The sequence below is a fragment of the Leptonychotes weddellii genome, chromosome 9, assembly GCF_054177405.1.
Source record: "Leptonychotes weddellii isolate Sample4059 chromosome 9, ASM5417740v2, whole genome shotgun sequence".
Classification (NCBI taxonomy): Eukaryota; Metazoa; Chordata; class Mammalia; order Carnivora; family Phocidae; genus Leptonychotes; species Leptonychotes weddellii.
This window is the reverse complement of record NC_138377.1, coordinates 77,310,236-77,318,034: the sequence shown is the minus strand read 5'-3', so window position 1 is coordinate 77,318,034 and position 7,799 is coordinate 77,310,236. Positions and strand designations below refer to the sequence as shown.

The window sequence follows — 7,799 nt, the reverse complement described above, 5'->3', positions numbered from 1 at the left end:
CATGCGCCAGGGATGACTCCGTTGCTGGCCCAGGAGTGGAGGCTGAAAGAGCCAATCGGGAAGTTAGATGATGCTCTGGCTGTTGGTGGTGTGGTGTCGGATTTGACGAAACCCAGTGGCCCATTCCAGGGCTGTATGGAAAAGGCCTTAGTTACGGGTGTCTGGGAGGCCTCATAAACGAGCTTCAGGAGGTCATTAAGCATATACATAGGTGATTTAGAGAGTCCCCCGCATAGCGTACTCTCCCTGGCTCTCAGACGTGAGCATCACCACCAGTGCTTTGTGAACGAACCTCAGGTGTCTCTGTGGGCACAATATTTTGGAGTGCTGTGGTGCTAATATCTAAGGTGACTTGGAGTAGCTAAGAAATACAGCCTTGGCGCCTCCCACGGATCTGGGTTCTAACGTGTTCAGAAGGTCCAGGCATGCCTTTCCTATAGCAAAGCACCAGCATTGCCAAGAGAAAAGCACAGTGTAGCATTTTCAATCCCTGGGAGAGAGGAGAGAAGGAAAACCAGGCCATCTGACGTTTGGTGGCACACAAATATATTCTGCTCAGATTCTTTACTCCTGTAGGGGCCGCTAGCAGGCAGGCCAAACTGTACCACAATGGCGTATTATTTTGAAATGAAGCTACCTGGAGAACAGCTCGTTCAAGGGCACTCAGACTCTCCACTGTCCCCCGAAAGCAAGAAAGAAACTCCCATGTGAAAGGTACCATCTCTGTCCTAAGAAGTAAGAAGACATCCTTATCACCAGAGATAGGAACTTTAAAGCTGAGACAGCTATAGAAACAAACCTTGTGCCTTTTTTACTAATCTACTACCTCGGTCCAAATTCCACTTTGAATTCCATACTAATTAAAGCTCCCAAACATCTATTTTATTTTATCCTGTCAATTCCTCACAGATTTATTGTCTTTTTGTCTAAAAAGCGTAAAAATTGCCTGCCTTGGTCATTGCTTTGGTCTCAATTTCATTATTGGGCCTCTGAACACATAATAATAAAACTTTGGGGGTTTTCCCATTAATCTGTCTTGTGTAAATTTCTTATTCCAGCTGAGAGACCTTGAAGGGCAGAGAGAGACTTCTTCCTTCCCTACACTTCTCTGCATGTTCTTTGACAACAACTTAATCATAACCTCTTCTGTTCATCTGATAAGTGCTTACTGACTATTTGGTGCACAGCAGTATGAAGGCCTGTATCAGAGGCGATGCCTGTCGACATTATTAAGACTACTGCCTGCTATTCTCTTTCCGCCTTTCTTCTCCCTTCCCCACAGGGGATTACACTTTTTTTTAACTTAAAAAAAATTTGTAAGTTTATTTTAATTCCAGTATAGTTAACATACAGTGTTATATTAGTTTCAGGTGTACAATATAGTTATTCAACAATTCTATACATTACTCAGTGCTCATCATGATAAATGTACTCTTAATCTCCTTCATCTATGTCACCCATCCCCCCACCTACCTCCCCTCTGGTAACCATCTGTTTGTTCTCTATAGTTAAGAGTCTGTATTTTGGGTTCTCTCTCTTTTTTTTTTGTTCACATATGAGTGAAATCATATGGTATTTGTCTTTCTGTGGCTGTTTTTATTTTGCTTAGCATCATACTCTTTAGCTCCATCCATGTTGTTGCAAATGGCAGGATTTTAATCTTTTTTATGGCTGAATAATATTCCATTGTGTATATATACCATATCTTCTTTATCCATTCATCTGTCGATGGACACTTGGGCTGCTTCCATAATTTGCCTATTGAAAATAATGTTGCATTATTTACAATACTTCATATATCCTTTCAAATTAGTGTTTTCATATTCTTTGAGTAAATACCCAGTAGTATGATTACTGGATCATAGGGTAGTTTTATTTTTAATTTTTTTGAGGAACCTTCATACTGCTTTCCACAGTGGCTGCACCAGTTTGCATTCCCACCAGGAGTGCACAAGGGTTCCTTTTTCTTCTCATCCTTGTTAATACTTGTTGTTTCTTGTGGTTTTGATTTTAGCCATTCTGACAGGTCTGAGGTGATAGCTCATTGTGGTTTTGATTTGCATTTCCCTGATGATGAGTGATATTGAGCATCTTTTCATGTGTCCATCTGTGGTCTTCTTTGGAGAAATGTCTGTTCATGTCTTGTGCCCATTTTTTAATTGGATTTTTGGGGGTTTTTTTGGTGTTGAGTTGTGTAAGTTCTTTACATATTTGGGATACGTTTATTGGATACGTTACTAGCAAATAGCTTCTCCCATTCAGTAGGTTGTCTTTTAGTTTTGTTGATTATTTACTTTGCTGTGCAGAAGGTTTTTATTTTGAGGTAGTCGCAATAGTTTATTTTTGCTTTTATTTCCCTTGCCTCAGGAGACAAGAAAGATGTTGTTATGGCAGGTGTCAGAGAAATTACTACCTGTGCTCTCTTAAGGTCTTTTTATGGTTTCAGGTCTCACATTGAGGTCCTTAATCCATTCCGAGTTTGTTTTTGTGTATGGTTTAAGAAAGTGGTCCAGTTTTCACAACACCATTTGTTGAAGAGACTTTTTCCCATTGCATATTCTTGCCTCCTTTGTCAAAGATTAATTGACCATATAATTGTAAATTTGTTTCTGGGCTTTCTATTCTGTTCTGTTGATCTATGTGTCTATTTTTGTGCCAGTACCATACTGTTTTGATTACTACAGCCTTGTAATATAACTTGAAATCTGGAATTGTGATGCCTCCAGCTTTGTTTTTCTTTTTCTTTTTTTTAAGATTTTATTTATTTATTTGAGAGAGAGCATGAGAGAGAGAGAGAGAGAGAGATCACTAGTAGGGGGGAGGGGTAGAGGGAGAAGCAGACTCCCCACTGAGCAGGGAACCCGATGTGGGACTCGATCCCAGGACTCCGGGATCATGACCTAAGCTGAAGGCAGATGCTTAACCGAATGAGCCACCCAGGCACCCTTTTGTTTTTCTTTTTTAAGGTTGCTTTGGCTACTCAGGGTTTTTTGTGGTTCCATACAAATTTTAGGATTGTTTGTTCTAGTTCTGTGAAAAAATGCTGTTGGTATTTTGATAGGAATTGCATTAAATCTGTAGATTGCTTTGGGTAGCAATATTTGTTCTAGAGGATTACTCTTCCTCTGTATCAGCTGGAATATATTTCCTATCCTATTTAATTCTGCTCAGCAAAAAGAGTTCCAGACCTTCAAAGTCAAGAAAATATGCCTTGTTTTTACCTTATGCACATCTCTCTACCTCTATTTTTCCCACTTCACTGCAACCCAAATTTATGTGATTACAAAATTGAGATTGCAGACAGAGTGCTTAAGTCACTTGGGGGCTGGTGGATTTCTTTCTGCTTATGCAAATAATCTATTGTGGAGTCTATAGCAATGTCTTCTCAATAGAAAGTATTGTGAGATCTGGGATCTTAAGACCAATGCCAGTTCCCCTTGCTCTGCTCAAACCTCAGGGCAGACACTATGCCTGACTGCTGGATTCCACATTCCCTTAATCTGGTTTCTGCTGTATGTTTCCAGCTCAGAGCTGGAACATCTTAAAAGGAAACAGGAGGGCGCCTCGGTGGCTCAGTTGGTTGGGCGACTGCCTTCGGCTCAGGTCATGATCCTGGAGTCCCGGGATCGAGTCCCGCATCGGGCTCCCTGCTCGGCAGGGAGTCTGCTTCTCCCTCTGACCCTCCCCCCTCTCATGTACTCGCTCTCTCTCATTCTCTCTCTCTCAAATAAATAAATAAAATCTTTAAAAAAAAAAAGGAAACAGGAAATAGCATAGTAAGGGGAGGTTCTGACCTGGGTAAGTCACCCATTACATACCATTTTGTTCTTTCTCTCAATCTTATTTCCTTCTGTTCTCTTTGGAGAACAAAGACTCCAAACTCAGACTTTTCAAGAAAAGTTTTGTATTTTCTAAAATAAAAAGCCAATATTTTTACTAGCCCCTGAAGGTGTGAATAAAATGTCCATCAAGTTATTCTATCATACTGCCTGTACCTCACAGATGTTCTTTTATTCTGGTCCCAAGAAGCTTTGAGGATCAAAAAAAAGGGGGCATGGCAGAAAGAAGACTTAATGAGGACGTGATAACTGCCTTAAATATGTGAAGGATTATAATGTAAAAGAGTTGGTAGATTTATGTATATCTACAGTGCAGAACTAGCCAGGAAGTAAAAGGTTAATGGAATAAACGTAAGAGTCTCTCTTCATATTTTGAGTATGGTTATGTGGAAGAGGTAGGAGAATTTTTAGAAGATATAGCTAAGGAGCATAACCAAAGTCAACATAAATAAAGTTAAATCAATCTTAGAGTCTTCTGCATTTGATGCGAAGGAAACTACATGATGCTTTGGGCTCCCTGACCCTGTAGGACCCATATACCCAGGAAATATTTACTTCACCCTCTCTCTAAAAGGTCCAGTTCTCACCTTAGCTTGCAAACAAAAGCAACCAGGAATCCTGTTTCTGGGCCTTCGGCCCTTATCCACACACTCTTAGCAGAACTATAATTAGCTTTTCCAGTCAGCCCATGAAATCCACTGAGTCCATTTAGGTCAAAGCATTTGCAACACTATTATTTCAACTATCTTAGTGCCCACATTCATTCTACCAATGATAAATGACAATAGTCTTTTAATGATCAATGACATAGACTTCTCCTTGTGGAAAACCATTCTAATAGTTGTGTGGTTCTTTTGCTTATTTGTTTTTAAAGATTTATTGTATTTACTTATTTTAGAGAGAGAGAGAGTATGTGTGAGGGGGGAAGGGGCAGAGGGAGAGAATCTCAAGCAGACTCCACACTGAGCGTGGAGCCTGACGTGGGGCTCGATCCCACAACCCCAAGATCATGACCCCAGCCGAAACCAAGAGTCAGCCGCTCAACTGACTGAGCCACCCAGGCTCCCCTGCTTATTTGCTTTTAATATGACCCCAAATTTGGTGATTCTATGAACTGGAGTACCAATTAAAGTGCCAAAAGGTTGGACCACTAGAGGGAGTCCAAAACCAAATAAGCCAGAAGGCTACAGGATTGTTGATACTGAAGTATTCTCATCTGCGGCTTCTATTAGGTTTCCCAAGATTCACACGCAGGTGCGTGAAACGGTCTGTTGTCTATACAGTTACTTATTTTCACATAATTTCTAAATGCCTCAGTCCATGTAGAACTCACTTTCCAAGTTATAATTTAATTGCTGTGTTAAATATCAAAATGACACTCTCCCCAATCCAAATTTACTGGTGGATCAAAATCCAAACAAAATGAATTTATCTTGTGATAGCCTAGAAATAATTTTAGCTCTGAGCTGTTTCAAATAGGCTTGCTAAACAAAATCTTTTATGAGATTTTTGCATTTAACAAATAGTTCCTCTACATTTTAGTTACTTCATTCAAGGTTACAATCTCTCTAATATTAAACTATAAGCATTCTTCATTAGCCAGAAGTCTAAAATTCAAAAGAAATAATTGGAACCTGTTTATTTTTTAGAATAATGACTGTACATTATTTTTGTGTCTTCAGCATCAATAATGCTACATATTAAATAATATTTCAGGATGTGAAACATACCATAATTATAAAAAATTTAAAGAAAATGGTTAAGTTAGTAGTTTGAGTCATGAATGCTAATCTTTCTTATGTTTCCATTTTCATGTTATGAACATGTTATGTTCAACCCTAATATATTTGAACAGTAGTAATGATTATAAGTTGTAAAAATAAGTGTAGAGAATCATTTAACCACACTTGAAAATGCATGATTTGCAAATGCTTTCATCTCAACATGTTCATGCAGATATATCTAGTGACTCATTTCCACAGATACTTAATATGCCAAACAGTTTCTTATTTTAAAGCATATAGTGAAAATCCTCTAAAATAGGACATCGTTAAAATTATTCTTTGGGGCACCTGGGTGGCTCAGTCGTTAAGCGTCTGCCTTCGGCTCAGGTCATGATCCCGGAGTCCTGGGATCGAGCCCCACATCGGGCTCCTTGCTCGGTGATCCTGTTTCTCCCTCTCCCTCTGTCTGCTGCTCCCCCTGCTTGTGCTCTCTCTCTCTTTCAAATAAGTAAGATCTTAAAAAAAGAAAAAAAAAGAAATCTTGGCTGGATTACAAATGATCTGCAGACTATGGTTCACAGAACAGCATTCATAAAGTCTATTCTTGCAAATTTTCCAGAAACTACTTGTTTCATCATTTTTGAGAGGTTAAGTCTTTAAGATAATTATCCTCTATGATGTTGGTTCAAACTATTCAACTAATGAAAGTAATACTATCCATGTATTTATTAAACAAATATTTATTGAACATCTACTTTGTGCTATCTACTGTCCCAGAGGCTTAGTGTATGCTGGTTAAAAAAAAAAAGTAATTCTTGCCTTCATGAAATGTATAGCTTAGTGGGGAAGTCAGACATGAAAGGACTCAATAAGTGAATAAACCAGATAATTAAAAGCGATGAAAATTGCTTTAAAAAATAAAACAGAAAAGGGCTACTTTACACAGGGAAGCAGGGAAGGCCTCTCTGAGGAAGCGACATTTAAGATGAAACCTGAAGGATGAGAAGGAGCCAGGCAGAAGAACTGGGGCTGGGAGGGGGGGTGTGCTAGTTAGAGGAAAGGCTGTGCCAATGCCCCGGGGTAGGGGGGTGAGGGGGGGTGGGGTATGATTGCTATGTTGGAGAAATTAAAAGGAGGCGTGTGTGTTGTTTTGTTTTTGTTTTTTGTCTTTTACCATATCTTTGGTACTTATATTCCATTTATTTCTAAATAGATGGATACTTTATTACTCTTATACTTTTCCTCTAGCTGGATACTTCATTCCTATTTTGAGTATACAGTATATACTACTATACAGTAAGTTATGTAAGGATAGAAACTAACTTTAAAGTCTCTATCTAGGGGCTCCTGGGTGGCTCAGTCAGTTAAGAGACTGCATTCAGCTCAGGTCCTAATCCCAGGGTCCTGGGATGGAGCCCTGTGTCAGGCTCCCTGCTCAGTGGGGAGCCTGCTTCTCCCTCTCTTCCCTGCTTGTGCTCTCTGTCGCTATCTCTGTCTCAAATAAATAAATAAAATCTCTGAAAAAATAAAAAATAAAATGTCTATCTATGGTACACTTTACAGGGATCTGGTAGTGTGCTGGAATATATCTGTGCTCAACAAATACTTGATGAATGGAATTTGATTGAAATTAGAGAATAGAGGCTGGTGACTCATGATATATGGGTTAGATTTTTTTCTATCCAGACACATTAGACTCTAGTCAGGGCAGATGCAGGTAGATCTCAAGGGTAATCTTCAAGAAGGATGTCCCTGTACCTGACTGAGGCTATCTTTCCTGCCACTTCATCTCTCCCTCTTTTGATATTTTTAAAATTTCAGTTAAACCAATCATTATAAGAATCTGTTAAAATTCAGGACTGTTGCCATAATCATTACTAATGTTCAAATACTGTATTTTGAGGGTGACCATAATGTGCAATTGGAAGCCAGTGTGCTGCTAACTTATCTAAATATCCATCTTCCCTTTTCGCTTCCTACTATCGATAGAAATAGAAAGAGAAATCCATATGACTTTTATCCAATTATTATAGCAGCCTCCTAATTAAACTCCATCACTCCAGTCTCTCCTCACATTGCCACTATATTAATCTAGTCAGGAAACTACTAATCTTTGACTAGCTTGGGGGTTATATCTATCTTCATAAATCCTAGATCTTTCACTATCAAACTTGTCTGAGAGTGGACCCAATTTTACATAAGATCTGATCTTAGAGCCTGAGCCAGAAAGAAGCCC

General features: G+C 39.1%; 1 protein-coding gene across 1 annotated transcript in view; it reads left to right on the top strand.

The window, feature by feature from the left end:
- GATM (glycine amidinotransferase) overlaps positions 1-7,799 on the top strand; it is a 42,903-nt gene that overhangs the window by 208 nt on the left and 34,896 nt on the right. The gene's annotated exons all lie outside the window — the stretch shown is intronic.